The sequence below is a fragment of the Andrena cerasifolii genome, chromosome 6 (genome assembly GCF_050908995.1).
Source record: "Andrena cerasifolii isolate SP2316 chromosome 6, iyAndCera1_principal, whole genome shotgun sequence".
NCBI classification, from domain to species: Eukaryota; Metazoa; Arthropoda; class Insecta; order Hymenoptera; family Andrenidae; genus Andrena; species Andrena cerasifolii.
Genome location: NC_135123.1, coordinates 2398429 through 2424471, shown reverse-complemented (window position 1 = coordinate 2424471; position 26043 = coordinate 2398429). Strand labels below are relative to the sequence as shown.

The following is a 26043-nucleotide window of genomic DNA, read 5'->3' as shown; positions in this document are numbered from 1 at the left end:
AAAAGTGGTGGGGATAGCGAAGAGTCGATATCGTGTACACAAAATCGAGTCGCTAACGAGGAAATACTGTATTTCGAATGCGTATAGTTTCAACTTATTTGTGACATAAATATTTTTCGAAAATTCTTCACTGTAATCCCACTATACGACTTCAAATGAAGCTACCCAGTATTTCAAGTTTTCATTAACACTTTTAGGTTTATAAACAAAGCTCCGCCTTCCTCCGGGCTCTAGATAGTATTAATTGAAAGCAGACACCATCTACTAACAGCCATAAAAAAATTGGCTGCAACTATTTGCAACTTTGACTGTTATTAATACATAATCACCCGAGTGCGCTGTGCACTCTTCGTTTCTTCGTGAAAAATCATATAAATTACAAAATCATTAAATCATATAAATTGATATGATGGTTTCTAGTAGAAATTAGCTACCGTATTGAATCCTTTTTACATCTGTTGAATAAACATCTTCTTAAGGGCCTTAACGTGGATTAGGATTTATGATATGGACGTGACTTTTACGAATTTTAAAGGAGCTGTGAACCATGTGTCCGACAACGTGTTACAGCAATTTCATTAATTTATGAGTTGTAAAAACTTCTAATTCTAACGGTATTCTTGACGACTCGGTGCTTCTCGCTGTTCCTCGATAATAATTGCCGTATCATAAACTCGTAAAACGGTCGCGGTACCCTTGCGTACCGTTCCATCGGCGCAAGTGCCCTTTTCCAAAAATTTCATCTGTTCAACATCTGTGCATTACATACCTGCGTACCTCCTGCAATAAACGTGGGCAGGATATATATAAAATTAAGGAAACGTCTAAAAAATGTGCATTGGTGACTTTACACCCCCGCCTTGTACCTCTACCCTTAAGGGGGTAGACACGTCACGTGACCTGGCCGATTCGGCAGGTCGGTATTACAGCAGGTTTTTTGTGCACAGAAATGGTAATACGCATAGACACGCGGCTGCCTGTGCACGCGAGAGGGAGCTATTTGCTATTTCCATATTTTATTTTGAATGTGGAAAGGAATTGTCAGCTGTTGCGTTGACCTTGTAAAAATTTAAACAGAAAGTCTGGTACTGCAAACGTAGAAAATTCATTGTACATTTACTTGAAATGTGCTTATGCTAGAATATTCTACGTTCGCAGTAAGGAATTATAAGTGAAAAGGAAAAATACACGAGGGCATGTCCCCAGAAAATGAAGTTTGTTAGGATAGACATTTTTAATTAGCAAAACACTGAAACAGAACAAACATATATAAAATTGTGTTTGACGTTGAATCCAACGCGTGATTATTATGTGGTCCCTCCTCGAAGTGACAGAAAATATAACCTATGTATATGCTATATGACAATAAATGTTTAGCGGCTATTTCGTTCTATTACGCTACTTTTGTGAACTTTTCATCATCCTTTCGAAACATTATCATTACGCCACAACAGTATCTTTAGGAAATCGGGTAAAGCATATAGGTTATATTTTCTGTCACTTCAAGGACAGAAACTCTGCTCCACCAGTTGACAGAAAATCTGTAGCTGCACATTTTCTCTAACCCGATCGGCGTCATGGAAGGGGTACCTCTTCCACCCTGCATTTGTGGTAGTTGCAACGATATTCCTCAGCCCAGTGTACATATGTACACCCTGCTTTGATCTGCAAAAAGAAATAAATTTAATAAAAATAATTTTTGTGTTTATACCAATGTAAAAACTGATACTCACACTTACTGAAGAAACCATTATTATTGTGTCCTATTTCTCATAAATATTTTCTTGGGATGGCACTGACCCCTTTCGATTCCAGTTAGTTGTCTTAGAACCTGTGATAAAAAGTTAGAACGAGTTGTAATCTGAATGCAGTAAAAATGTAAATGTATGTATGTTATTTACTTATCTTTATGCTTGCGGAGAAGACAGCCTTCGTTTCCTCGCTTCATACAGCATGATTTTCAATGTTGATATTGGTTGGTGCAAATATCTAAAACAAATTCATATATGAGAGAAACATTCATGATGATTTCCAATTAATCCAATTATTTGCATAACAAAAGTATGTCATACTTACGCTTTTATACATGTCATTTCCACTTGATATGAAAGAATAGCTATAGGTATTTATTATTTATTTCTTTCGACTACATTCACTTCGAATAAAAAAATTATCTTTCACCCGTCGAATAAATTCACTTCGAATAAATTTATTTATCCGTGATGTTTCGAATGAAGATAAATCGTGTTATTCAAAGCTGCGAATAACGAATAAACGTAAACCGTGTTATTCGAAGATTCGAATAACGCATAAAGATAAAGTATCTTTTATTCGACACGTTATTTAAATAATTTTGTATCTAGATAATGCCCATCTCTGACGTAGACTAAGAAAGTTATGTTATAATTTACCCGCGAAATGTCTAGAAAAGGTATATACATTCGGGTGCAATATAAGCTTCCTTTAGTTGAAAATGGAGACAAATGATGAAAACAGTTTCTAAATATTAGAAGTGAAAAAAATTGGAAATTTTAAAACCACAAATGTTGGACATTTGAAAATACAGATATTTTGAAACTTGATATCCTCACAATTACAAGTATTGGAAATGTTTGAATTTCAAAGCTTTCGAACTTGGAAATTCCAGTATTTAGAAATCTGAAGATTCTCCACCTGCACTAAATCTTGGCTAAAGGAAGCCTATATTGTACACAAATGTACCAACTTGATAATCGTGTACTCTTCTCAGAAATGGGCAAAATGTAATCTAATTATAAATTACAAATTACGATTAAAATGTAATTGTGTAATTGATTACACAATTACATTTTAATCGTAATTTGTAATTAGTTTACTTTTTGCCCAACTCTGATTCTCCTATTGCATTTTCTTACGTTCAATAATTTCAATGTTTCTTCGACTCGTTTTTAGATGTCTGACAAAGGAACTGTTCAAAATGTAGAAGAGGAAGGGACTCCGTCTCGAGGACGGAGTCCACCCACCTGGGAGCTGCGGTCCCCAGAACGGAGTCCGCGCAAGGAGGGGACTCCGTCCTCGCGACGGAGCCCGCGAAAGAAACAGACACCGTCCTCGCGACGGAGTCCGCGAATGGAACGGACTCCGTCCTCGCGAGGACGGAGTCCGCGCAAGGAAAGCACTCCGTCCTCGAGACGGAGTCCGCCGACGCCATCTTCGACGACTCTATGGATGGAGAGAGCGGTCGAATACAGGCAGAAGGTATGTAGATAACCATTTCTTACATTTTCATGAAAGTGTGAAAGCGTCTAGTCATTATTGCAGTAATTAACATAAGATTTATGTTTATTGTTCATATTACAGTACAGCCAGCTAAAAAAAAATTTGAGGAAGGAAATTTATGGAGGTGGAAGAGGAGGGAGAGGAGGAAGAGGAGGAAGTCGAGGAAGAGGAGGAAGTGGAGGAAGAGGAGGGAGTGGAGGAAGAGGAGGTAGGGGAGGAAGAAGAGGTAGAGGAGGACGAGAAGGAGGAAATGTTATAAATTATAATTTTTATAATTAATAAATCAAGACAATTATATATTTAGTCGTCATTTTTTTATTCGAAAGCCTTACATCTGTCGGCCATGATTAATTTTCTCGTATTTATTCGTACTTTAGTTGCGAATCATATATTTAATCGAGAAAGTACGAATAAATACGAGAAAATTATTCATGGCCGATAATTGAATTAACCACGATTAAATTAATTCAATCATAGTGCTTCAAATAAAAATTCTATAACAAAAATATGTATTCCTTTTTTCATTTGTAAGAGATGTTATAAGTATAAATGAATAAAACACGAGTATATCGTTTAGAAATGTTTAGAAAAGATATACTCGTGTTTTATTCATTTATACTTATAACATCCCTTATACATTATAGTACACATGCATCAAATTTTGTATTTATTGAGCCACATTATACTCCGTACATGCCCAGTGTAACGTATACGTCACATTTAGAAAATGATATTTCCATTGGCTTTTTTGGGAAAAAGAACAATCAAGTGCATGTATTGGCACCATTTTTCAGTTAACTAAACGCAATAAATAATTGTTTTCCGCCGGGAAAATTGTCTGCGCACTAAAGTAATGTCCATCTCTGGTATTTTGTCATATAATTGAGGCAGTGAGAGCAACAACGGACTCACCCACATTTTTTTCGAAAGTGAGTTAGTAGCCATAACGTATTCCAATAGGCTTTACTAATCATATCGATGGCCTAGTGCACACATAAATAATACAATAATGCAAAAAGTATTTATTTAATTATAAAGTATCATTGAATGATTGATCCTGTGAAAAACGCTAAAAGGGGACATACAATATGTGTGCATTCCATCGATGTACAATAGGAAAAATTTTTGTTTGAAGTAGGTTAGTCCTTTGTTGTTCTAACTGCCTGAATTACTATGACATAAATACGACAGCGATTTCAAGTGATGTATATGTAACGGTAAAAGCGTTAATTTAATAAATGTGTACAATTCCCAGCTGTTCCTACGTCAATGTATGCCTAAAATGAATATAACCTAATCTACAATCGTCCGAAAATGCATACATTGACTCCATCATGCTTTTATTGTGGCTCGTATATCCAGCTATCGCTTCAGTTTTGCTATGATTCGACGTTAGCAGTCCTCCCAAGTAGGCGCCATCTCGTATCCACTAGCTGAACTAAATTTGTCACGTGACTTGTTCTGTATTATCGCCAATATGGCGGAATTCGTATTTGGGAGTGCAGACACGAGAATACGCTTTTCGTCCTTATATGAGCAGATTTTGAGCTGGGTGAGGTCTCCTTCGAAAGAGGAAGGTTTGGTGCAGCGCGCTCTGGTCATCGTTTGAGTCACAAAACTCTTTTAGTGACCTAAAAATACTTGGATTCATGCGGGTGTATTTTATCGACTTTTGCACTACTTTGAACACTCAGATTATTAGATATCAACACAATCTCGTCGAGCCATGACCAGAGCGCGCTGTACTGAACCTTCCTCTTTCGAATAAGACCTCGCTCGGCCCAAAATTTGCTCATATAAGGACGAAAAGCGTATTCTACTAAACCCATGTTTCGGGCCAGATTATGTCGGTATATAGCGCACTGCATTACCCGTGTCTACCCCCTTAAGGTTGGTTGAAGAAAAATTAAATCGGCTTTTTCTCCCAACTTTCAACAAGAAATGGAAACACTCATTTTTTCAAAAGGCGAGCTTTCTCGAACGTAATACGAAATGGTTAGAAGATATTTTCACTATCTCTACGTCTTCTAAACTTCCCAAACCGAAATTGAAATCGTATGAAGAAGTTAGTAAGTCTACGAAAAAAAGAAGGATCAAGCAAATCCTGGGAAAAATTCCAGCAACTGATATTCTAAATGCTTGTTTGAAGAAAGCCGGGACTACCAGTGAGATTGAAACAAATGACGTTGACAATTGTGAAAATCAGTCAAATGACAATAGCAATACGAACGACTCTAGTATAATATCTGATGAATACTAAACACCAGACTCAAACAGGCATTCGCGATAAATTGGGTTTACTTGTGGATGCAGTAAAACAAGGTGCAGGTAATACAAATGACGGCAATACGGCAAGGAAGTTTCTTCAAAATTATAATAAGGTTGCTGAAATCACTGGCATTGATCAACATTTCATAAAACGACTGTACATAATTATGCAAACAATGGCATCAGGAAAACCGATCGATGTAAATGAATTTAAAAAGTATTGCATGGATACGGCGAAAATTTATGTGAATAAATATATGTGGTACCCAATGCCTTCTTCGTGCCATATGATTTTAATTCATGGGTCGGATGTAATAGAGACATTTTTAATCCCTATTGGGTAGTTATCGGAAGAGGCACAAGAGGCGAGGAACAAAGACATTAAGAGGTGTAGAGAAAATAATACACGTAAATCGACACCTATCCATACCAACGAGGACATAATACATTTTCTTTTAATATCTTCCGATCCGTACATTTCGAGTTTAAGACACGTACATAAACATAAAATTAAAGATTTGCATCCATAAGCACAAAACCTAATTCTGAAATAAGATAGCACCCCGAAAATCTATACACACTAAGTTTTTCCAAAAAAGATCATTTCCTGAAATTTCGCTTCGATATATTGAAGTTGTCATTGTTAAAAAGCTCTACAATTTAGAAAATTTGAGTTTGAATTCGGAATCGGCGTCCAAAAAGTTCCACAGACATCGATTTTCTAAAAGTGCTGTATATTTCGTTAAATATAAAAAGAAACAGCAACGAAATTCAAAATTCCGGCCGGAGGGATCGATAGAGAATTTAATTGCGAAGAATTTAAAAAAAAATCGTCACGATTACTCAAAAATTACGACCTGTACGGTGATTTGAACAAAAAGTGCGATTATGTACCACTGTGCTCTTCCATGCAGCGGGAACTGCGACTTGTGCACGTATTACCGAAAATTTGTTAAGGATTTCTCCAGGATCGCCAAACCTCTGTATCGCCTCACCGAGACCAAGCAGGATTACCGATGGACCGAAGAATGCCAATATGTTTTCCAGGATCTGAAGAAGAGACTCACCGGAGCCCCGGTACTAGCATACCCAGTGGCAGAACAGGACTTCATTTTGGACACGGACGCCTCCGGCTTCGCCATAGGCGGCGCCCTCTCACAGGAACACGAAGGACGGGAAAAGGTCGTCGCCTATTTCTCCAAGACTTTGGGGAAAGCTGAGAGAAACTACTGCGTCACCCGGAGAGAGCTACTGGCAGTGGTGAAATCCAGCGAACACTTCCATCACTACCTTTACGGACGAAGGTTTATCGTAAGGACGGACCATGCAACGCTACGTTGGCTACTGACCTTCAAGACCCCCGAAGGACAAGTCGCACGTTGGATTGAACGACTACAGGAGTACGAATTCGAGATTCGTCACCGGGAAGGGAAAGCACATAGGAACGCCGATGGACTATCCAGAAGACCTTGCTCCGAAGAAGACTGTAAGAACTGCAATCGACTAGAGAAGAAGGAAGCAGAAGCGGAAAGAGATTTTACGACGAAGATTCACGGGATATTCTACGATGACGAGAGTACTGAGTGGAAACGAAGCCAAGAAAAGGATTAAGAAATAGGGTTCATCCTTAAAAAGAAGGGGGAAGGGGAGAGAGAACCCCGTCTGGCAAGATGTCGCTCGTTTCTCCCCGCAGCTGAAGTATTACTGGTCAATCTGGGACTCGCTGGAAGTTCGGGAAGGTTTACTTTGCAGGAAATGGGAGTCCCACGATGGTGCAACGACCTCGTGGCTTTTGGTGGTGCCACACGAAAGGGTTGCAGAGGTACTGCAGGAGTTTTATGATACTCCAGCAGCTGAACACTTCGGAGTAAACAAGACCTTAGCGAGGGTTCGCCAACAGTTCTTCTGGCCCACGTGTCGACAGGACGTTGAAGAGTGGTGCTTCCCACTCTTCTGGACCAGGGTACGGCTGCAGGAGTCAACGAGGCTGCAGCGGTCGGGACGACCGCTTCTGCAGAGGGGGGAGCAGTGTTGCGAACACCCTATGGATGGAATCCAGGGCTTACGGGTGCTCGCGACAGAAACAAGAAGACGAGCGAGAAGAAGGCGGTCCGATTGATCGCCTCTCAAGCTGGGATTCGAGAGTCAGACGTGATAGCGAACAGACATCGAGATTGCCACATTAACTTTGTATAAGATATTTCTTGTTGATACCGTTCGTGTTGTGTTACTGTTGTATTATTCTATTAAACCCTTATTATGCCGGGTTCGAAACGTAACAATAATAATAATGCTATGTTCCAATAATTTTTTTTCTCTGACGTAGATCACACTGCATCATCTGCTTTAATTATCTATAAATAAAAAATATAAAAGCCATATTTTAGTTATATACAACTTAACGTAAAACTTACTTATAGAGTGGCCTTTCGCTCTAGTGAGTGTAGCGACTACATAATGTGTCCGAAGGAAGTGAGAACATATGGTAGAAAGTCTTGTTGGAGGATCTTCCACAAAAGATTGAAAAGTATCAAGGGAGATGTATTTTCAACGTACTTTCTTGACTAATGTGACTTACTCTACATTGCAAGCGGTACGCCATAATATTCTTAATCTTAATTCTTAATGCTATGCTAATTTGACAAATTTTGTCGATTTACCTTATTTGACAAATTTCCAGAAACTTGTGCGACACAAGATGCTCTGCCTATCCATCTATACTCCAAGTCATTTTTAAAAGGAACCTGCCGACCGACGAGTTTAGACCGGTTCTGCGCATGTTGGCGCCCATTGGCTATGCCACCACCAATGGTCTTTCGGCTGCGCGTCCGTTCTGCGCCGAAAGCATTGGCGTGGCGCCACTTTCGTATATACCGCGTGTTTCGACTTTTTGTCGGATTTGATTGTCTCTTTTTTATTGCAAATGTCTGTTGAAGAATAGTTGACGAAAATGTGTCACAGATGTAAAATTACGGGAAATGCAATCAAATTCGCGGTTTCCCATCCAACAAAATAAAAAAGGAAAGGTAAGTAACTGAAATATTATATGTAACTGAAGTATTATAAGCAACTGAAGTATTATAAGCAACTGAAATATTATAAGGATAAATATTAACCTGAAAGGCCTGAAAAATGTATACTTTAATTTAATGGGAAACGTTTTTCTTACAGATAGTTCACTCTGGACAAAGAAAGATTATTATCAATATTTACAATGACAAGAAAGCTCAATTTCCGGAGATGAAATACAAAGAAATAATAAAATTAGTGGGAAATACTTGCGGTGTGGGATATCGTACCGTCGTCGAAACTTTAAAAGAATTTAAAACGACGGGGACCGTGACTTCACCTTCGAAGAAACGGGTAAGGCCCGATATAATGCAGAAGATGTCGGAAGACGAAATTGGAGCAATAAGGAAGCATGTGCACGCCTTTTGGGAACGAAGAGAACTACCGACAGTTCCGAGAGTTTTGGCGGCGATCCAAAGAGACGAAAATTTACCAATTTTATCACAAAGTACGTTACAACGCCTCTTGAAGAAAATGAACTTCAAGTACGTACAAAGACAACGCAATAGTGCCCTTATCGAGCGGGAAGATATAATTCGTTGGCGCCGAACGTTCATTACAAAAATTCGAGAATTCAGAGCAGCGGGAAGGCCCATTTACTATTTGGACGAGACATGGGTAAATGCAGGCGACACACAGCAGCGAGTGTGGGTGGACAACACCATAGCTTCGACATCGAACGCCAGAGAAAGGGGCCTGACGATTGGCCCATCTACTCCAACTGCGAAGGGAAAACGCCTCATCGTACTCCATGTTGGATCGGAGGATGGTTTTGTCGAAAATGGCTTGCTGTGTTTTGAATCGAAGACCAAGAGCGCTGATTACCACGACGAGATGAATGCGGCACACTTTTTCGAGTGGTTTAAGCGCATTGTACCATATTTAAAACCAAACGCCGTTATTGTGATGGATAACGCGCCGTACCACTCTGCGAAACAGGAGCGCTGTCCCGTAACGAGCTGGAAGAAAATGCAGATAAGAGAGTGGCTTACCAGCAAGGGAATACGAATGCCAGATAACGCACTGAAGTGGCAGTTATTGGACGAGGTTCGCAGAATTAAGCCCAATTACGATTCTTTATAGCCACTCGAAGACATTCTGCTTCTCCTCTCTTCGGACTCTTTCGAACCGAAACACGTGGTGTCTGCTGTCTATCTCGAAGCAACGGGTATATTGGCAGTAAAAGGACGGAGCACGGGCTTTTGTGAAAGTGTAGGATGGTTCGTTCGTTGCACTTCTGCAAAGTACGTGTGTTTCGAAAATGTGCTGGCTTCTTTTTACTTAAAGCCTCTTGTCCTGGTGGGAGTTAACTCATAATGGAACGAGAGAAACTACTTGGGGGTAGAGGAAGTTGCTTGAAAAAATCCTATCAGTCAGCTAGCAATCTCGTCCTAGAAATGTTCTCCGCTCAAGAATATTACGCGATGTTCTGGGTGTACGCCCGGAACAACGGGGACGCAAGTGCTACCGTGCGTGCATTTGCACGGGAATACCCGCACATCCAAACCCCCAGCGAGGGTACAATTCGACGTTTAGCGTCAAGATTATACTCGACGGGGTCGATGATGCCGCGAGACAGTAACGTGGGTAGACCCAGAGCCGCGCGGAACCTTGCGGTAGAAGAGAACGTGTTGGACGCCATAAACGATGATCCAACCCTCAGCGTGCGCGACTTGAGCCGCCGCCTAGAGTAAGTCACAGTACAAGATAACTGCAGCAATTATTAATTGAGGAAAACAAATGTTATCTAATAATGGATGTTTCTGCATTTTCTTCTAGTGCCAGCAGAATAACGGTACACCGAACTCTGAGGGTGCAGCGGAATCCGTCGTTCTGCAAATACATATTGTGGACGGACGAAGCACTCTTCAATAGGGAAGGGTGCTTCAATTCCCACAATCGGCATTTGTGGAGCGACGAGAATCCACTAGCGCTTCGGACACGCGCAGCACAAGTCCGTTGGTCGATTAATGTATGGGCCGGCATTTGTGGCGAGTACATCGTTGCGCCGTACATGCTGCCAGACAGGATGGACGGCCCAGCGTATAAAGTGTTTTTAGAGCATGTTCTGCCGGATCTCATGAACCATATTCCAAATGAGATCCGACGGAACATGTTCTATCAGCAAGACGGGGCTGGACCTCACTACGCCACAATTGCTCGCGACTACCTAAATCAAACCTTCCAGGACAGGTGGATCGGCCGCGGCGGTCCTGTTGCGTGGCCCCCACGGTCACCGGATATGACCCCGCTGGATTTTTTCTTCTGGGGCTACCTGAAGGTAATTTCATTATTGCTGTTACTTTTTCTTATAAGTATTCTTTTTTTACTTACGTTTTGTATTTGTTGTACAACAATCATTTCAGGATGAGGTGTACCGTCAGCCAGTGGATACACTGGAAGACATAGTTGTTCGAATTCACGCTGCAGTAGCAAATATTACGCCGCAAACATTGCTGGCCGTCCAAAGGCAAGTGATTGTACGCGCTGAGGCGTGCATAGACGCTGAGGGTGGTCACATCGAGCAACTGCTCAAATAACAGTAATCGGCCCCTTTCGGGGCCACCAATTTTATAACGTAGGAACAACACGTTCCATGAAAAGTAAATTAAGTGATCAGTGTTAGTGGCCGTGCAGTGAAGTGAATTTTCGGTACATTAACCCGGATGCACTTGACGTTGCGATCCTTACCTTCGGGTGGTGTTATACCTGCGATCAGCTGAGCAGTGGGCGCAACCCTACCATAAATCTTTTCGTCCACCGATGACCAGGATCGGCACAGTGACCTACTTAGTGACACAGGTTTCCGTAAAGGAAGGAAAGGAAGGAAAGGAATGCCCATAGGGGTGAGTGTTATTTAATTTATTAGTGATTATTAGGTGTAGAAATAAATTCTGTACGATTTTAGGGTTCAATAACAGTTTGATTTAAAAAAAAAATAAAATAAAAACAACTCAATCATCGAAATAATTTCCATTATTGTTAATTACCTTTTGCCAATTTTCTGGTAGCTTACGAATATCACTGCGATAGAAATTCGGTTGCTTTATACCGATTATGTAAATCCAGTCTGAAAGAATTTATTCATACACCTAATATTATTTTTTAAATTTAGTTATGTTGGCCGTAATTAAACTACGGATTTTTACCTCAATAACGAATTATGATCACTTGTCACACTTTTTTTGTTACATTACCTTTTCGTTTATGCCTTATTTGAAAACGAAATTTGCGTATTTCTTGTCCTCTCACTTCAAACAATTATTATTTAAGATTCCGCTTTAAAGTAAAACTGTGTAACGCGATTTCCTTCGGTGCATGCCGACTTGCTTGTTCATACCTTCGTAGTACAAGCGCAGCCGCCTGCCGTGTAGCCAACGCTACAACGGGAGCTCGGGCGGAAGGCGCGCGCTCTGATTGGTCGGGGGTTTTTGTTAATATCTCGTTAACGAAGCTTCGGACAATATTTTCGCTAAGGAAAAAGTTGTTTCAAATCACCCCCTGAGTCACCCCTTTCAAGGAACTCCGACATTTTTGGGACACCCTGTATATGTACAGTATCCTTCCTGATCCGATATACTTCTCCCATTCAGAGATATAAATCCAAGATCTTCCATACTCTCACATAACATAATACCATTTTTATTCAATGTTTCGTCCATTGTCTCTCTCTTTGCCTGAAAGTTTGTGCCATCTATAATTGAATCATCCAGTTGATTTAGCATCCCTATCCTAGAATTAAAATCCCCTCCTATGATAATCCTACTTTCCAGTTGTTCCTTTATTCGTGTTATATATTCACAGAGTTCCGTAATTATTTCCTGCTCCCTTTTTATATTAATGTACACGCTGACAATGACCATGTTTTCGTTCTCTATTTTCGCTTTTATTGCAATCCAATTTCTGTTTTTACTTAAGATTCTTACATCTTTTACAACTTCCTTATTATACAGTATGCTGATACCCCCACTAGCTCTACCTACTACCCTTTCCTTAATAGCTGGCTGTACTATTCCTAAATAATTATGTAAAAAGTTTGGCATCACAATTGAGTCATACCTATTCCATGTTTCACACAGACACAACATTCCAGAATACAATTTTATTCATATTTTCCCTCGCATTTATCATTGTTTTTATTATTCTAGTATTGTTTCCCTTCTCGTCTTTCATTTACTTGCTTCGCTTTCATTTGTTCTGTCCCCCTTCTTATTGTTAGTACTTACTATATCTATACTCCAAGTCATTTTAGAAGGAACCTGCCGACCGACGAGTTTAGACCGGTTCTGCGCATGTTGGCGCCCATTGGCTATGCCACCACCAATGGTCTTTCGGCTGCGCGTCCGTTCTGTGCCGAAAGCATTGGCGTGGCGCCACTTTCGTATATACCGCGTGTTTCGACTTTTTGTCGGATTTGATTGTCTCTTTTTTATTGCAAATGTCGGTTCAAGAAGATGTGACAAAAAATGTGCGACAGATACAATATTACGCAAAATGGAATCAACTTCGCGGTTCCCCATCCAGAAAAATAAAAAAGGAAAGGTAAGCAACTGAAATATTATAAGTAACTGAAATATTATATGTAACTGAAGTATTATATGTAACTGAAGTATTATAAGCAACTGAAGTATTATAAGCAACTGAAATATTATAAGGATAAATATTAACCTGAAAGGCCTGAAAAATGTATACTTTAATTTAATGGGAAACGTTTCTCTTACAGATAGTTCACTCTGGACAAAGAAAGATTATTATCAATATTTACAATGACAAGAAAGCTCAATTTCCGGAGATGAAATACAAAGAAATAATAAAATTAGTGGGAAATACTTGCGGTGTGGGATATCGTACCGTCGTCGAAACTTTAAAAGAATTTAAAACGACGGGGACCGTGACTTCACCTTCGAAGAAACGGGTAAGGGACGATATAATGCAGAAGATGTCGGAAGACGAAATTGGAGCAATAAGGAAGCATGTGCACGCCTTTTGGGAACGAAGAGAACAACCGACAGTTCCGAGAGTTTTGGCGGCGATCCAAAGAGATGAAAATTTACCAATTTTATCGCAGAGTACGTTACAACGCCTCTTGAAGAAAATGAACTTCAAGTACGTACAAAGACAACGCAATAGTGCCCTTATCGAGCGGGAAGATATAATTCGTTGGCGCCGAACGTTCGTTACCAAAATTCGAGAATTCAGAGCAGCGGGAAGGCCCATTTATTATTTGGACGAGACATGGGTAAATGCAGGCGACACACAGCAGCGAGTGTGGGTGGACAACACCATAGCTTCGACATCGAACGCCAGGGAAAGGGGCCTGACGATTGGCCCATCTACTCCAACTGCGAAAGGAAAACGCCTCATCGTACTCCATATTGGATCGGAGGATGGTTTTGTCGAAAATGGCTTGCTGTGTTTTGAATCGAAGAGCAAGAGCGCTGATTACCACGACGAGATGAATGCGGCACACTTTTTCGAGTGGTTTAAGCGCATTGTACCATATTTAAAACCAAACGCCGTTATTGTGATGGATAACGCGCCGTACCACTCTGCGAAACAGGAGCGCTGTCCCGTAACGAGCTGGAAGAAAATGCAGATAAGAGAGTGGCTTACCAGCAAGGGAATACGAATGCCAGATAACGCACTGAAGTGGCAGTTATTGGACGAGGTTCGCAGAATTAAGCCCAATTACGATAAATATGTGATCGATGAATTCGCAAAGACAACGGAGAGAACTATTCTCCGACTACCGCCTTACCATTGCGACTTGAATCCAATTGAGCTCGCGTGGGCGGTAGTAAAAGGCCCCGACTGGTCTGGGTTAGGGCTGGGTTAGGTACATCGGGAGGGTCGCGTTGTCGGGGCGCTCCTGCCCATCATGAACGAATGGGTGGGGCGCGGGTATGGCAGGCTAACCTTCCCCCTGACACAGATCATCACAGGCGTCGGCTGTTTCGGCGCCTATCTGTGTCGCATCGGGCGGGAGGAGACGTCGCGGTGCTTCAGCTGCGACTCGGGCGACGAGGATACGGCGGATCACACCCTGGCCAGATGCCGGGAGTGGATCGACGATCGCCGTGTCCTCGAGTTGCAGCTGGGCCCGGATCTCTCGCTGCCGACGGTCGTGCGTCGCATGGCGAGGGACCGGGCGTGTTGGGTGGCCGTCTCCGTGTATGCGGAGGCGGTCATGGGAGAGAAGGAGGAGGCGGAACGCGAGCGGGAGATGACGGGTCACCCGTCCCGTCTCGCGGCCCCCAGACGCCGAGGTCGGCGAAGATGACCTGGAGCCGGGGGAGGTCGGGTGGTGACGTAGTTCAGCGCGTCACCCCGCTCCCCGACGGCGAATCACCGGGTCTGGGGGGCCCCCCTCTTCGGGGCCACCTTGGGAGGTGGTGGCAGTGCCACGGGGTTGCCGTCGGCGTCGCGTCGTGGCAGGTCGCGGCGTGCGGCGGCGGCGTAGAGATCTGGGGGTCCTCGTTTCTGAGGGCCCCCTCGGGGGGTAGCCGAACATCCGCTACCCCCCCGGGAGCCGCGCTATAAGCGCTCTTTTTTAACGCGCTCCCGTCGTAGGCGATCGAACAGATAGGGTGAGTTCGGCGGTCAACGGGACCGTCATTGCACTCTGCCCCTGCCCCGGGGTGTCCGCTTGCGGCTCTCCCGGGTGCGGCGGCGGAAGAACGGTCCCTTGGATCATTTGACCAGGTGCCGTCTCCCCGCCCGGCCACTGTCCGGGTTACTGTTCGATCGCGGGGGTCGCGGGGTGAGGGTGCCGGGGGGCACACTCACCCCTCCGCAACACCATGCGACCCCCAGAAGTGGCGACGCGGACGAGTGGTCCGTCGCGCGTCGCCGGAGTTTCGGGAAGGCCCCGCCGTCATCGCGCGGAGTTCGCCTTTGCGCTGAGGGGGGGGCAAGCGGATGTATCGCTAGTTTGCTCCCGCGTAAAGTCCCTCCCCTCGTGCGCGCGACTCCGCGCCCGAGGAAGACCACCGTGGAGTTTTAGTGGGTGCAAGCCCCACATAACCCCGTCCCTCCCCCGGGGGGCGGGGTATCCGTTAGGGATTTCTCCACGTCAAAAAAAAAAAAAAAAAAGGGCTGGGTTAGGACGTGATATATATCGGACACGAAGTGGCGCGGGGCCAGGCCCGGCAACGCATGGAAGCCAAATGGAAGATTTGGCTTGCCCTCCCCGAACATCGGGAGGGCCGCGTTGTCGGGGCGCTCCTGCCCATTCTCGATGAATGGGTAGGGCGCAGGTACGGCAGGCTAACCTTCCGCCTGACGTAGATTATTACAGGCGTCGGCTGTTTCGGCGCCTATCTGCGTCGCATCGGGCGGGAGGAAACGTCGCAGTACTTCAGCTGTGACTCTGGCGACGAGGACACGGCCGATCACACCCTGGCCAGGTGCCAGGAGTGGATCGATGACCGCCGTGTTCTCGAGTTGCAGCTGGGTCCCGATCTCTCGCTGCCGACGGTCGTGCGTCGTATGGCGGGGGATCAGGGCTGTTGGGATGCCGTCTCCTGTTTCGCGGAGGCGGTCATCCGTGAGAAGGAGGAGGCGGAAAGGGACCGCGAGCTATCGGGTCATCCATCCCGACTCGCGGCCGCCGGAGATAACCCGGGTTCGGGGGAGTTCGGGTAGCGGCACACAACATCTTGCCGCTCCGCTCCCCCGTCTTGGCCTTCGGGCCGTTTCGTCGTTACCCCCATGGTTACATGGGGGCGGGAGGGTGCTAGTGGCGGGGTAAACCCGCCACCGGGGTTTTGTTTGGGAAGTGCGGCAAAAAGCCGCTTTGCCTGTGTATGCCGGACAATTAATGTCCGTTGTCGGGAGCGATTAGTCGCTCCCTGGTAGGCGATCGGGCGCGTGTGTTTAAGGGAGGCGTTCCAGCCCTTCCTTCAGCGCCCGATCGCGGGCCGTGGGGTTGGGGAGTGTCGGGGGAATATATATATATACAATGACGGACGACGATCCCTGCCGTGTCCTGCCGAATGGTCCCGAGAGTTGACGAATCGAGGAACGAAACATGTGTTAGTATCGTTTTGGCTGAATGTGTGCGTGTAACGCGTATACGTATTATGTCGACAAAAATTTGACTGGAGAATCAGAAGAAGAAAATGTTAAAAATGTTATATTTCTAACAGATCCATGAGACGATATTACGATATCTCTGTCATACGCGGACCGATTTTATTAAATTTGGTATTATTCGAAAGCTTATATGCGGTTTACATAAGAAAAATGCCGTTAAATTTAGAAAATATTGCAAGCGTGATGAGATATTAATGAAATAAGTTTCAGGTTAGGTTGGAATAGCTCTGCGTTCGAATAAATGATGGCGGTAGCGACAGTCGACATATATATAGGGTGTCTTTCATGTACTTGGCGTCGAGACGCTACCGCGTCTCTAGATTATGCTGCATACTTCGCGTAGAACTACGGTTATAGCTATGACGCCATCTGACAAGGGAAGGTCAATTACCTGAACATTCCGATTTTTTTTAAAACTATGCACATTTGTAGAGGACCTCAATAGAAGTATCAGGAAAGTTTTTGTTTGCGCCCATTTTCGGGTTTTCAGGACGAAAACATCCACTAAAGCAGGCGTGCACAGCTAGGCTGTGGCGGGCAAGAGCGCTCTAGATTACTCGCGAGCAAAGCGAAGAGCGACGACGTGAGCAGTTTCCCCACCCTGTGGCAACTAGCTGAAGTAGACTGCCTGTAAACTGTAAGGCGGGTTGCTAACGTTCAGCGGCACTCTCGGCCAGCAGGACGTATTGAATCGAAATGGGGTGAAATGCAACGAGTCATTGAGACGTCGACAGCTAATTTTCTTGTTGAAAAGTATTGTAATTTTTAGATGTGTTAACCTTAGGAGACCCCTTAATATTCATATTAAAATATATGAATTACAGTTATTCGTCGTAATAGTCCCGACGAACGGCACTGATCTGCTGCGATTTTCGATAGGAAATTATTTTCTTGGAAATTATATTATGTCGACCTATACTGATAAATCGGTCCAAAAAATCAAATATTACGGGGCAAATAATCGATTTTTCGATTACTCGATCTCAGATCGGCAATTCGGTAGTCATCCGGGCAACCGATAAACTAACTAATGGGGTATATATGAAGCGAGCATTTTGGAAACGGCAGAATATTTAGGAATCACGAGTCGAAACTCAGTCGTAGCCTATTCCTATATAGAAGTATAGTAGTTATGGCTCAAGCTTCGGGGTCGAAAATGAAGTCCGCGTCTGTAGGGGGTTTTGAAGATTCGTGGGAAGAAAATTATCTTTTTATGGAACATTATGGTGCAGCCAAATGTTTAATGTGTAATAAGACACTCCAAATAAAAAAATATAATATACAACGCCATTATGCGCTTTTCCATGCGAAAGAGTTTGAGAAATTAAATGTGGAAGGACGCACTTTAGAAATTCATCGCTTGAAGAGCCGATTATTGGAAGAAGGTAAGTTATTTTAATTTAGTTCCAAGGGCATTATACGATTGTTACATTCCTTAACAATTAAAAAGGCTACTTTGTTGGGTCGAGGACAACGATTCTTTTCTTCATTTCCTCATTTGCGTCTATTTCATAAGAAACAGTAGTATACAAAAAATATATAGTAAAGTTGACTGTCCTTTCGACCCGCCATAGAGTTTACCCTCTTGAAGGCATAAAGTAGTATTCTAAATCATTATTTTCGTTACCTAAAGGGCCAGAATGAAAATGTCATACGGTGCAGTTATCAAATTGCACTGAAAATTGCTAAGCATTCGCGGCCTTTTACCGACGGGGAATTTGTGAAGGAGTGTCTTGTCTAATCAGCAGGGCAACTGTGTCCAGACGTGTTTCCCGCACAACAGTAATGCGGCGAATACAAGAAATGGCCACTAATGTGTGTGAGCAAATTAAGGCCATTTGCGGTAAATTTATTGCGTACTCGTTAGCACTGAATAAACGTATATTCATACCTCGAACGCCGAATTTGGCAATCTTCATACGTGGAGTAGATATACAGGGTGTCCCACTAAGGAGTGGACAGCGCGATATCTCTTAAAGTATTGTCGATAAAAATATAAAAAAAATAGGGAATTGCATGGTTCGAGGGAGCCCATTTATTAGCGCGAACGAATTTTGTTTTCGATTATTATTTTAAAAGATACGATGGTCAAGTTCGGTTTTTCAAATGGAACTATTTTTTTTCAAGACCTGAGTTGATAGTGCGTTCCAAGACAAATTCAATAAGCTTTAATGTATACACTTTATTTCCACTGGTTTTTAAGATATTGCGCTTGCAAAATTACTGATTTTCACTGGAAGAAAACCCTCTGGGATAGGAAGGACCGGGGTCGGTCTTACTGACGCTACGGGTGGCATTGCCTGTTGAAACTGATACCTACCTGCCAAAGGTCTACGACAGGGTTCGCAGGCCCAAAAGCTAGACAATTCTTTTCCGTCAGAAATGCTACTTAGGTAGGTATCGTTACTTTTATTTCGCACTTGCTTCTACGCTCGGATGGCCGGTTCTTTTGGGAGGGATGCAAGTTGGATTGGTTAGGTTAGGAGGAGTGAAAGTTGCTAGACTAAATTTCAACCATAGGGAGCAGATTGTATCAGAACCAATCCAACTTGCATCCCTCCCAAAAGAACCGGCCATCCGAGCGTAGAAGCAAGTGCGAAATAAAAGTAACGATGCGTTTCTCGATACCGCAGATGTACCTACCTAAGTAGCATTTCTGACGGAAAAGAATTGTCCAGCTTTTGGGCCTGCGAACCCTGTCGTAGACCTTTGGCAGGTAGGTATCCATTTCAACAGGCAGTGCCACCCGTGGCGTCAGTAAGACCGCCCCCGGTTTTTGCCATTCCAGAGGGGTTTCTTGCAGTGAAAATCAGTAATTTTGCAAGCGCAATATCTTAAAAACCAGTGGAAATAAAGTGTATACATTAAAGCTTATTGAATTTGTCTTGGAACGCACTATCAACTCAGGTCTTCAAAAAAAATAGTTCCATTTGAAAAACCGAACTTGACCATCGTATCTTTTAAAATAATAATCGAAAACAAAATTCGTTCGCGCTAATAAATGGGCCCCCTTGAACCATGCAATTCCCTATTTTTTTTATATTTTTATCGACAATACTTTAAGAGATATCGCGCTGTCCACTCCTTAGTGGGACACCCTGTACATTTAAACGTGACTGAGGAACTGCTAGATTTTTTTCCATTAAAAGAAACGACTGCAGGAGAAGATATCATCTCCTGTGTAGAATACGCGGTCGAACAAAATAATTTGGAGTGGCGCAAACTTGATAGTGTTATGTCTGTGGTTGTTCGAGTCACAAACTATAAAAAAATTACGCCAAGTACATGAAACAAATAAATCACAAAAAAAGAAGATAATAATATAAATCGCAAAAAAAATAGAAGAATATATGCAACCAGAAAAAATAGAAGATAATATAAATCAGAAAAAAAAAATATACAATGTAAAAAAAGATGTGAAATCAAAATGAGCTGCAAGTACATAAAGGTGCTTTCTAACTGCGCTTTCTAACGGTGCTTTAATTAACCAATCAAAAAAGATCCAATTTAAAAACATTGTCGTAAATTAATAGCTTTACAAAATTAATGATATACATAAAAATTGCGCCAATTATAACAATGGCTATTTACAAAAAGAAAAAATGTATTATTAAATAATATTAAGCAGATATATTTTTATACAAATAAATATTTTAATACGAATAAATATTTTATTCAAAATACTTGGGTGTCTTTTTCTTTTCTGTACTTTCTTTCCTGTACTTGGCGTCGAGACGCTACCGCGTCTCTAGATATTAATTAAGAAATGGAATCAAGAAATGGAAATAATTGTAATTTGGTTACACTTAACGGCAAAAAGATATATATTAAAAATACGTGTGCATTCGACTCATTGGTTGAAATATTAACCAGTGCGTATTGCAATTATAGTACATTTAAAAACTGGGTCGAATACTCAGAAAATATATTTTGATGTTTGTCAAAAAATGCGCCATGGAGAATATTAACAACTCCGTGTTTGAAGAGCGTGGAGCTATTTTAGGTACCATATTTGAAATTCAGAATGATATTGTACATTGTACTACAAACGCCAATTGGTTACTTACAAAACTGGTAATAGACGTTTGTAGTGTAGAAGAAAATAGAATCTGCGGCAAATGTAAAGTACATTTGAGAAAATTGTTTGTAGTAGAATTTATTAGTAAACGCACAACCGAAGATTTTGAACAAAATTTTCTTAATTTTGTTGCGCAATTCTTCACTATACAAACAGGCACGTATAAAACATGTCAATCAATAATGCATATAAAGAGAGAACCAAAATCATGTGTTCATAGAAACTGAAATCTTTTTCCAACTAAGTAAAATGGCATCGTATGTCATAGCCCAGGACATTTTACAGCTTATTGCCGTAATACAGCAGGAATATGGACAGAACATAATGACATTAGTCAAAAATTGCGTACAATTCCAAATCCATAAAAGCTAAAAGTATTTGCTACAACAATCATATTTATAAAAATATAAAAATTCTGTTAAAACTTTAATTCAACAGAATATATCATAATGATACTTTACAATAGTAAAACTATTGAATCGGTCCGGCGTCGCACCGCCCTGTAAAGTGCGGTACCACTGGCTCTGTCAGTGGTCACAAGTGCCAATCAAGATTTCCCAAAGTTAAAAAAAAATTTATAAAGTTTTTTCTTAACGTGGAGAAATCTTCAAAAGGCACCCCGACACCTCCAGAAAGGAATCTCCCACGGATGCCAGGGTAGTGTGTAATTTTTACCCACTAAAACCCCACGGCCACTATGAAATTTTTAATAATTTACATGTAAACATCTCTATTATTAAGGCGTATTGGCTGAAACACTCGGACACCTATTTACTTATTTTCGACATAGATTCATTGTGCCAAGATTCATCAAAATCGGTGTCTACCACATGGTATCCTCCCCTTGTCAGAACTGTAGCATGGCATAGGAAAAAGCAAAACATTCACCACCTTTTCTGAAATTCTAAAGTTAACATTGAATAAGTAATTCTATTATTTACCTCATTTTAGCACTTAGTATGCAGCTGCGAAGGGGCTGGCGCAAGCTAAAACCCGCAGCGGACATATAGAAGCACATAACAAGACGGCAAAGGAAATAAATATGCAATACCATGTGTACATTCCCACATGATGAAATAAATATATCAATATTTAATTGTTAATGTTCCCTATAATTCAATTAATTTCCATTACATGCCTCTAACATTACCCTAATATCTCAGCAACATTGTTATAATCTCGCACAGGGACGAACATAAAGATATTGCTGCCACACCTCTATAATATTTTGAATCTTGCAAGGCAATATTACTCAGTCATTTCTGCCATGTTGTGAGCTTTATGAGGTACATTATAATTATTTCTTATAATAATTTGAAAAATGCACATATATTGTAAATGTACTGATCAATATATTGATTAACAAAATTATATGAATTTTTTAATCTCCGTGGTAATGTGTATTTACTGTATCTATCCTGCTAATACTTCGCATATTTTTTGCATAATCACAGCATATAATACCAGCATAAACTTCCGCAGTTTAGTTATAAAGCCAGGATGCTAAGCTAATAAGGGTAGATCCCAAACCCAAAATTTCAAAAAATTCTGAAACATTGTGAATATGTAGGGGATTTCCTCCTAGTTACAACGCAATTTTTGTTTGCTGCCCAAATTCACTCGAAGGGGGTGAAATTAGCAACTGAAAATTCGGCTATTTCCCAATTTTGTGTTATAACTCGGAAACTGTAAGAGATAGAAAAAAGTTTCAAGACCAAAATTACTTCTTTTAATCAGATCTATCATTTGGTAAAATAATTATTTTACAGTTCACGAGTTATAACACAAAATCGGAAAATAATCGGATTTTCAGGGGTCAATTACACCCCCTTAGAGTGAATTTGCGCAGCAAACAAAAATTGCATTGTAATCAAGAGGAAATTCCCTACATATTCACAAGGCTTCAGAATTTTTATAATTTCCAGGTTCGGGATGTTCCCTTGTAAGCTATACTATGCGATGCTATGTTTTAGCTTAGCTTTTGGTGGTAACGGTTCCATAAGAATGTATTGAAACTGATTTTTTTAAAACGTAACATGGTATCGCATAGCATAGCTTAGCTTCCCGATGGATTCTCAGCTTAAGTGTGGCAATATTTTTGTTTCAATAAAATTGGCTGTTAATGTACATTTTATTACTTTCCTTTGTTATGCGTTTAATTAAAATACATGTGTAATATCCTAAAATTATAGAGCTAGTAATTATAATATATAAAGAAATTAACAGAATATCATTTGCTTTTGGCCTTAACTGTATATATGTATATATTTTTCTGTTTCATTATTATTTAGTAAAATGTATCGAAAAAAATAACAAGAGTAAAATTTATGTAAGAAATATGAGACTTTCTCTTTTCCGAAGCATCTCGAAAGGGTCGTTTAACAGCCCACAATGTAGGTCTTGGAAAAAGAAAGTTTTCCTGGGACAGGGTCGGGGCTAGAGTTGCCACCCGTACCTTAAAATAAGGTATCTTACGCTATTATACGTGAATGTACTCTATACTTTTAAATAGCAACAAAGTATGCGAAAATACTTCATTTCAGGATTAATGATATTACAGAAAACGTAACGCAATATTATTGTACACAATCCATGATCATTTCAAAGTAGTATCCTCACATCTGTCTGATCCTGCCACCTCAGCATTTATTGAAAAAGTTTTCTCGGTCATGAATGTGAGGTGGAGAGATGAGAGAAACAAGGTCTCTTTTAATTTAATAAAGAACGACTTATTAATATATATTTTAACATCCCTGATAGCCAAACCTAGGCAACAGAATCTGACATCAGAACCATAATCGTCTGTGTCCGCAGATGGCTGCGTTCTGAGGTGCAGAGCCCGATGTCAGATCGGCAGCAAATCCGCAGCAGATTCTGCCGCCTGCTACGGTTCTGACGTCAGACTCTGCGCTCTCATGCCAGAGCCAGACCCTGCTACCAATCTGATGTCAGACTGGGGGCAGGTGGTTATCAGGGATGAGTATTGAGTGCAATAATGTCATTGAGTTATTTAAAAATAATAGAAAATTGCTTTATAATGCTAAAAGCAATAAAAAAAGTTTAGAAGAAATAAAATGTACTTTTTTTATACTCTACGAAAGCAAAATTGAATGAACAAAGGAGGCTTTTTGACGACTGCGATGCCGAGAGACATTCGTAAATATATCGCCAATGAGCATTTTAAACATTTAACCTCTAATTCCTGTATTTTTTCTTTTGTTAATCTTATATTTACTAAAAAACCTCGTTCTCAAATATACAGATATAACTAAACTTTTACTTTCCATCTCGGGGTATTAGGAACACGCGTCGCTGTTCGTGGATTCGGTGTCGGAGGGTTAAATAAAAAATTGCATTTGTTGCATATGTACACAGGAATTTATACAGAAATCTGATCTGTGCCAATACTTTTACTCATCACTGTTATTCAACAAGTGGCGGTACAATGCACGGAAAGGATATATGAACGGATTCGTGTATGACCGATTACTACCGTGCAAATTAACAGAGAATAGAAATACTGTTAATAAACAAAATGATGCCATCAAAATTTATTTTGTTATACGTTTATAAAGTGTCATTTATAGTAATATTCCTTATTCAAGAGCCATATACGTACCGTATTCGACGAACCTCTATCGCAATGCGTTTCAATCGGTACACGTGACTAACTAAACTCGCGCGATAAATTGCACTTTATAATATATTTTTCACTCCCATTTACTCTTCTCTTCCGAAAGTTCAAGCACATACGAGATGATACGAGAATCTCAACGGATAGACCAAAAAGTACCTACACCACACACGCTGGCTCCTACGTTCAAAAGAATCAGTAACGGACAGAGCTGGTCTGGTATTCCTAAATAAATCCTACTCGTAGTGAAGGGGGAACACCTACAGGAGTGGCGTGAATGTGTGCATGAATTGGCGCCAAGCCGGCCGACGCCAGCGCCAACGCAAAGCCAGCCACGGCCAACCAGCGCCGACAACTATTTTCAGGCGACACTGATTGGTCGTGGTTAGCTTCGCGTTGGCGCTGACGTCGGCTGGCTTGGCGCCAATTCTCGCACACATTAACGCCACTCCTGTAGGTGTTCTCCCTTAACTGCGAGTAAGATTTATTTAGGAATTCCAGATCAGCTCTGGTATTGGACAGCAATGTACAGGGATGCCATTGTCGTCCGGGCATACAGGATTGTCAGTGAAGGGGTAACCAATCTTGGCGTCGATTGGTTTGACGTCACGGCGTTATTTCGCGCATGCGTGGCGTGTGGTTGTGGGGAGTTCCAATTGTCACGGGGAAACCTCAAGCCTGGAAGGACGATAGTTCGGGTCTATTCCGTTTCACGCATAGCGTGCATAGACCGCAGCGCAGTCGCTGCGCGCATTCATAGTGTTCCGTTTCTTTAATGCGATTCATGCGCTGTTGGAAACGGAACGGTTTTCGATGCGTTTGATGCTCGTGAGCTTGCGCGGGAATGTTCAAACTTACTTACAATTAGCTATACAGTTGGATGGATTGCTATAAATTTAATTCGAGACGTTTGGACGGTGGTCGAAGCACGCTTCCTAACTACATCGGTTATTTCGTCCTAAGGAACGCGGACCGACTTCTAACGAAATTTGATAGCTTTATTGGTTCCTGGATTTTCTCAACCCGAGTTTTTCTATTCTTCTTGAATAGCGACAATTATTGAAAGTGAAAACCATATTTTATCAGTTTTACAGGACGAACTACTGCTTACTCAGCGAAATTTGGTTAGCAGATGTGGAAAGGATAATTAAGTTATTTATTATCTGCGCCCGGGGTAAATTACAGTTTTGAAGGCCAGTGGCGGATTTAACAGGATGGCTGATGAGCAGTTGCCATCTGGGCCCCTGCTCAGAAGGCCCACCCAGAGCCCCATCCTTAAAAGAAATTATGATTTTATCCAAAGTATATTTATTTTCTGTATTATTACACTGAGCCCGTTTTTAGTAAACTACCGCATTATTTTCCCGAAAAATGGGCCCCTGTTCAGAAGTGCCCCTAGGGCCCTGCCTTCAAAAATATATTATGATTTTATCCAAGCACTATATTTTTTTCTATACTTTTCTATACACTTACCACCTTTTAGTAAAGTAGTTCTGCCACTGTTGAAGGCTATTGAATACAATTGCAAGCTTTCGTACGTCTTCTGGATTAGAGTATAGCTGTAAAATTAGCATTATAAGAACACGTTCGAAAAATTGTTGACTAAAAGTCTTTAAGAAATAACAATGCGCGCCACGTATTT

At 41.5% G+C, this 26043-nt stretch overlaps 1 long non-coding RNA gene across 1 annotated transcript in view; it reads right to left on the bottom strand.

Moving 5' to 3' along the window:
* Window positions 1–1088: 1088 nt before the first annotated feature.
* Window positions 1089–26043, bottom strand: part of LOC143369813 (uncharacterized) — a 59707-nt gene continuing 34752 nt past the window's right edge. The window contains exons 2-3 of the long non-coding RNA XR_013085496.1: window positions 1734–1989; window positions 1089–1665 (exon numbers count right to left, since the gene is read on the bottom strand). This is a non-coding gene — a long non-coding RNA (uncharacterized LOC143369813). The remainder of the gene's footprint in view (window positions 1666–1733; window positions 1990–26043) is intronic.